This window comes from Silene latifolia, chromosome 4, assembly GCF_048544455.1.
Source record: "Silene latifolia isolate original U9 population chromosome 4, ASM4854445v1, whole genome shotgun sequence".
Taxonomy (NCBI): domain Eukaryota; kingdom Viridiplantae; phylum Streptophyta; class Magnoliopsida; order Caryophyllales; family Caryophyllaceae; genus Silene; species Silene latifolia.
This window is the reverse complement of record NC_133529.1, coordinates 10,950,589-10,957,705: the sequence shown is the minus strand read 5'-3', so window position 1 is coordinate 10,957,705 and position 7,117 is coordinate 10,950,589. Positions and strand designations below refer to the sequence as shown.

Genomic DNA, 7,117 nt, shown 5'->3' with positions numbered 1-7,117 from the left:
TATACTCCATACGATATAGCTAGGGTTTTATCATATTGCATGCATCTCAAATTATTATCTACCTTTATTTACTTTCATTTCATATAATAAAAAATGTATTTTTCGAATATTATATGCATTTTATACTCTTTTTTATTGACATTTTTTTACTAATAACTCGTATATTGTATGATACTAATGGTAGATTCTTAAGTGGAACTAGCGAAATTACGCATATTAATGATCCTTCAGAAAGACCTAAAAATATTACTCAAATGACTAACAAAGTCAGACGGTAGTTGGTGTAAGTTGTAGAAATTTATTTACTGTGTATTAATAAGAACATGGATTATTGAGCCGTAGGTCATGACAAGTAGAGACCAAGGGGAAAGATTTCTACATTTCTACATGTATTAAAATGTATGATCTACGTAGTATAAGAGCCAAGTTTTTTGGTGAATTGTGATTGGTTGCTGATTTTAGGAGTAAAAAAGTAATTTTCTAATGTGGAGCCTACCATGATCTTAACATAAATTAATTAAAATTTCCAACAAATTCTCTACAATGTGTTTAGGTAATTTATTTAATTCATTATTTACATTTCAATTTAATTCAATGTCAATTCTCTAATTTAATTTCAATTCATATTTTTTATAATTTAATTATTGATAAAATAAATATTATATCTAATTATATTCATACAAGGTCCGTATATGATAATTTAAAACCGACCCGTGCATTTTTTTTTTTTCACGGAAGTAAAACTAGTTAATTCATTAAAGACAATAATAAACAGTGTTTGTGAGATTGCCAACAAATTGGATAGAACTTTGACGAATTATGTATTCCCCTTATATTTATGTATGATCTACCATCTACATTAATTTGTCCAAGTTCATTTTCATAGGCCTACTCACTAATTATAGTTTTCATACCTAATCGGTTGAATTAAACCTAATTATGCTACATTTTGTAGAGCTAAAATGAATTGTGTTGGACTAAACACATCATGCATACATAGTACAGTACTAATTAAACCCTTGACCAAATAAGTGTCTTACTGTCTTTCGTGTTGAATTTGCGTAGAATTAATTGCAACATCGGAAAATTAGTTTAGTTTTCGTAACCCTCTTTGCTCCGTCACTAGTTATGAGTGTGAATGATTTGTTAAGTAAGACCTCGTTTGATTAATACAGAAATTAAATTAATGTGTTAATTTGCAATGCATTAGAGTTTAATTCTTACATTAAAATTCACGTGAATTACAATAATCTGTTTGGTTGTTATGTTGGAGTTCTATTTTCCTAAGAATTGACCATGAGGGGATAGGTAGTTTAATTCCTCCATCATGTATGAGTTGGAAACTAGAGCTCACAAATAGTGACACGACACGAAAATACGACACGAAATTAACGGGTTTGAGTTGAGACCTAATGACTCATTTATGTAAGTGGGTCGACACGAACACTACACGACATTTAATTGGGTTGAGTTTGGGTTGAGTTCTCTAAACACGAACCCGACACGAATGACATGTTTACTAAATTAATCCTAATTTTTCTTGATCCTCCATCACATAAATATACTTAAAATTTCCAAATATGGACATGACACGAAAACTCGACACGAACCCGATACGAAATTAACGGGTTAGGGTTGAGGCTTTATGATCCATTTAAGTAAGTGGGTCGACACGAGATTAAATTGGGTCGGGTTTAGGTTTGAAGGTTTGTGATCCGTTTACATGTGACACAAACAAAAATCCGACATGACCCGATCTGTTTGTCAGGTCTATTAGAAACTCCTAGGAGTTTGAAACTCCCCCCATTTTACAAATAATGGGGTAACCAAACAACCTCTAAAAATCTCAATTCACGGGATTCGAGAATTTCTATTAATTGGGTAAGCAACCAAACGAGGCCCAAGTATACAATATAACCAAGAAAAAAAATATACTGTCCCATAGAAAATCGGTTAATTATTAGGGGCATTACTGCATTAGACATTATAAAACTAAATTTAGGCTCAGTTCGGCAAAAGTAACTAAAAAGGTAGCTGAAATCTGAAAAGGTAGCTGAAAACTGAAAAGCTAACTGAAACCTGAAAAGGTAATTGATAAGGTAACTGAAAAATTAGGAGCTGATAAGATAACTGATTATATCAAAATGTGTTTGACAAACTAGCTGAAAAGGTAGTTGATTTTGGTAAAATGACGTAAAAGGATATGAAAATTATTTAATATTATAGAATAAGAGGGTAAAAAATGAAAAATAAGTCATTTCAGGTACTTGACTTCTCAAATGTTACCTAAGTTATCATTTCATTTCAGGTACTTTATTTGACTAAATAAGCTACTTGTTAAACACTTGCAAAAAAGTTATGTAGCTGAAATTTTGGTCAAATAAGCTACCTGAAATGTCGTGTCAAACGAAGCCTTGATATAAAATATGAACAAATATGATCTGGTAAGTTATAATACTCCGCAAGTCTCTACATACCAACCGCCACCTAAGTAAGATATATAGCTAATGTCTACTACGTTGAAGAATTGCCCCCCTCTTAGAAAGCAATCGGATAACATCACAAACCATTCGCAATTCAAATGTTTTAATTGCATTGTTATTCAACGTCTCAAGCACTTAATTATTAACATGGTTTTTCCATTGATTTTACCTCTTATTCAACTCTGAAATGTGAAGATGTAAATAATGATAATTTATGAGTGTTAGCAGTTGACGGTGCCAGATTGCTAGGGGTGAAAATTTCAGCAGGAGAAAACATATACGTAATGCATAAGATAACTTTTGAAAAAAAAGTTCATTAATAAAACACGCTAAAATAACACTTACAAACGATGTTACATTGAAAACAAATCTTATAGATACCAACGAATAAATTCCTCTTCTAAAACTGCGGATTTGACAAGACAATTCGGCATGTCCTCGTATTATTGTTAACTTGATGTAACTTTTGAGGGAATCATTCGTTTAATTCAATGTTATCAATTAGAAAGACCTTTGACGAACCATCAACAAAATACTCATCTACTTATACCATTAACCCTTATTCACTTTTTCTAGTAGCACTAGCAGTTAAATTTAGTTGCTATAAAGACGATGCCCCAAACTGAGTACCTAATTCTCATAGAACCCCGTCAGCCATTGATAACTGAGATTATTGTCTTACGCCATTGATGCAGAAGGTCGAACACGGTTTGATCGCAACATTATTAAAATTCTTCGCACCGAGATTGATTATCAATATGATTACGATCCTCTGAATTACACAACAAACAATAAGAGAATTACACTTTCACAAACACCACAATGATTAAAAAAAATCGAAACAACCAAACCCGTAATTTTCACGAGCTACAAAACTAATTATTTATAATATAGTATTGTTTCAGAATTATTACCGTATAATTTTAGTTTAACTCTGCATATCGGTCATAAAGAACAACACCTTGATAGTTCAAAAGCAAATTTGGGCTTCATGCCTCAAATAACTCGTCTTCAGAAACCTCTTGGCTTACACATAAAGTAACCATACTGTTCAAAATCTTAGGCCCATGGGTTCAAAACTCGAAATCCAAGACCAAAGCAAGAACACAGTCAAGAAACAACAAACATCGCCGTAGAACTTCATAAGCGTAAATATTGAAGAAGTTGTTTCTCGTAGCTCCGTTACAGCGTAAGATAATTTTCTCTCTTTTTTGAGAATTAAATTGCTGAATGAATGAATAAAATTGCAGAATTTCAATTTTTTTGATTGAATTTCAGATTATTCTGCAAATGTAGAAAGGCGCGTCGTAGAAACCTTGCGTTGAAATGATGATGCTGTTAAAAATCAAGGCGACGAAGAAGTTAACAATAATGCGAGATTAATACTGGTAATTTGAATTTGATTAAATTTTAATTTAGTTCTAGTTGATTTATTTATGCTTAGCAGTTATCTGAAAGGTTTAGGTTTAAGTTTGTGTATGAATTTGATCTAATATGCTTTTCTACAACTTATGCTATTCTATCGAATAGCGAGAATCCGGAAAACTTATGATAGATTGAGAGGAATGGTTATTTGAATGAATGCTCTGGACATTTTCTGTAGTAAGTTGATTACTCGGTATTAGTTTGTGGATACTGGATATGATAATGTTGATGAATTGGAGTATCAACTATCAAGTATGTAATTATGATGTAACTTTACGTATGCTTTCGAGTAATTATAGATTTGGTTAATAGTTTTTGGTACAGAAAAACTTGGCTACGGAGTATTTCGTATTTAATTAGCATTGTTGAGAGAATTGATAATTTCTTTGTGGAATTGTGGTCGTTCCATTCACGTTTAGTTGTGTTGGTATTAGCGATTAATTGAAGTGATAACAGTGGGGATGTAAAAGGAATATTGAAGGTGACGGTGGTGGTAGTGCTACGGAGTAGTAGGAAGAAGTAGGAAGACATTCAAGATATTGATTAAAAGATTTGTTGGAATAGAGTGATTTGTTGATGGAATTTACTAAGCATGGTATGAATTGGTGATGAAAATTTGTTAAACGATGCAAAAGACAACTAAATATTATGTAGAGCATCACTGTGCATTGTTTGTACGGAGTAGTCTACAATCTGCCTTAATACATCAGAATTTAGAATCATTAATTCATTATGGCGGGCTGCGAGTGTGCGAGGAGTAAATAGAACTCTGTAAGTTCTCTGTAACCCACAATATGAACTTATTTCAGTATCTGCAACGGAGTACAGATTTCTAAGCAAACATTCTCATATACATAGGTCCTGACTATTTGCAATTTGCTAAGGGTTTAGAGGATTTGTTAACCCAGCTCGTTGCTACTCTGCTAGCACAACAAAAATGTTAAAATGCAAGACTGCAAGATGTGCTGAACCTGTAAAATTATCTTAAATTTTACTGACATGTACCTGACCAGAGGGTTAAGTGGTTGACAGTCAGTTTCCTGCAGGATGCATTGTCCTTAATTTATATCCATTTCAAAACACAATTAACATCTACCAAGTTGCTAATCGTTCACTTTCTTACTTTATTTGTTGAATCCTTAAGCGTGTCTTGATGATATCCTTTCTGATTCCTAGAGAGCTGATTATTCCTCAGCTTTCCTGATATCCATTGGGTTCTTTTCTGACTATTCCTCTGCTCTCCTCATATCTTGCGTACGATTTCTGTTGTCAGTCATAGTTTTCTGATTATTGTTTGTATGTGAACTTGTTCAATCTGGAACAAGAAAGATTGATTTCTATCCAAATTATTTGCTTGTTAATTTTCAAAAATTGGTGCCTTTTCTTGATTCTTTGAAGGCGGTATGGAGGAGAATGAGGAGCATAAAGTACTGATCAAGAAGGGTTGATGACATCACAAATTCACAGAGGTAGAAGCCTATTGGAAGATTTGTATATAGGAGGTTGCTCAAGGTAGCAATATGTTGATATACTTGTTGAATTCCTTATTTGATTTTTTGTTCTTTTGAAGTATGGTCTCCTACTCTCCTGCATGTATTGGCTATGGCACAGTTATGCAACAAGGTTTGAATGGAAATTAAAATCAGCTATATGACCTATATCCTATATGCCTATTCAATTATTTAACTGCCTAAAGTGGCTTAACTGATAGATTAACCCCTCCTGGTTGCCCCTGGAATGAGGCACAGCTGGATAAAAATAGAAAGTCCGCTCTCAATAGCAGTTTTCATGAATGGTTAAAACTAGCTTGTTTGTGTCCTTTGTGTTACATTTAGCTCATCACGGGCTCATGGCTCGGGTGTGTTCAGACTAAAGTGAGGATGATTTGCATGGGATGTGATAGCTGTTTGGTTGCTGTATGCCTGGTGTTTTCCATTTCAATATAACGGACAACTTAGTAATGCACATTTTCTGCCTTGTGGATATTTTAGGTCTGGAGGAAGAAAAATGTTACTCCCTCTGTCCTTTCATTTGTTGTCATTTTTTCCATTTTAGGTGTGTCCGATTTTGTTGTCATTCTTTCTATTTTAAGAATGAACTTGATGAATAATTTGATCATTCTCATTCAATTTGTTCCACTTGTCATTTAGTTATTGGTCTTTTCCTCATTCCTTGGTCTTTGTGCCAAAACGAAAGGACAACAATTGACCGGGACGGAGGGAGTATAAAGCCTGTTCCAGTACAAGGAAACCACAACTGTAGCAGCAGATAATGGAGCAGGTATGAGGTATACCCACAATCTTCAAGTCCATTAAGTTGCTTCTGTCAAGCATATTATGCTACTGCTCAATTTTAGTTACTCTATTATTTTTCAGACTTAATTTGATCGATCAATTTACACCCGCTCCGATATTCTATAAGAGATCACAATGGTAAAGTCGTTTTGTTGGGAGCAAAAATGTGCGGATCCAATAGTATCCTTGTTGCGGAAGCACTTGCTTTAAAAGAAGGTATTTTAGCAGCTAAATACTTAGGAATCTCAAAGTTAATTGTGGAGGGTGATAACTTATGTGTTATTGACTCGATTCGAGTCTTAAAATTCCGTGGGAAATTTCTAGTATTATCAAGGATGTGAAATTAGACCCATTTTTTCGATGAAGTGATAATTAAACATTCTTTCGTGAACAACAAGGTTCTTTGACTTCATGGCTTCTATTGGACATTCTTGTCCAACTCTTTCGAGGTGGTTTGATAGCCTGGTGGCTTCAACTTACCTCCCTCGTTGAAAAGGATGAGATAGGTTGGTCTACCCTGCAGATCAATCTAGTTTTCTTACCTAATAAAAAAAAAAAAAAAAAAAAAAAAAAAAAAAAAAAAAATTACACCCGCTCCTAAACTCCTAATGGCCCTGAAAACCCAGCTGCCCAGCTTCATTTATCCCCCAGGAGCTAAAAAAACTCTTTTTTTTTTTAGAATATGATGTGATAAAGCAATATGGTTCACTAAATTGTCGTTGCTTGCCATTTATTGTAATAATATCAGTCCCCCAATGCAATTCTTGATGCAATTTCATCATGGCTCATCGGGAAGCAACTTCGTTTAACATAAGGTCAAGGATTTGTGCATCCGGTCCCTCTTTCTAACCACCATGATTAGTCCTCAATCCTCATCCTTGCAGTCTTGGTATAGAATTAAAATCTTGGTTTGAA

The 7,117-nt window shown here is 33.8% G+C and overlaps 1 long non-coding RNA gene across 1 annotated transcript; it reads left to right on the top strand.

The window, feature by feature from the left end:
* The first annotated feature begins 3,547 nt into the window (after positions 1 to 3,547).
* On the top strand, positions 3,548 to 5,921 carry LOC141652056 (uncharacterized). Its single transcript, XR_012546953.1, has 4 exons — positions 3,548 to 3,672; positions 3,762 to 3,871; positions 5,307 to 5,420; positions 5,900 to 5,921. It is a non-coding gene; the product is annotated as an uncharacterized LOC141652056 (long non-coding RNA).
* Positions 5,922 to 7,117: the final 1,196 nt, after the last annotated feature.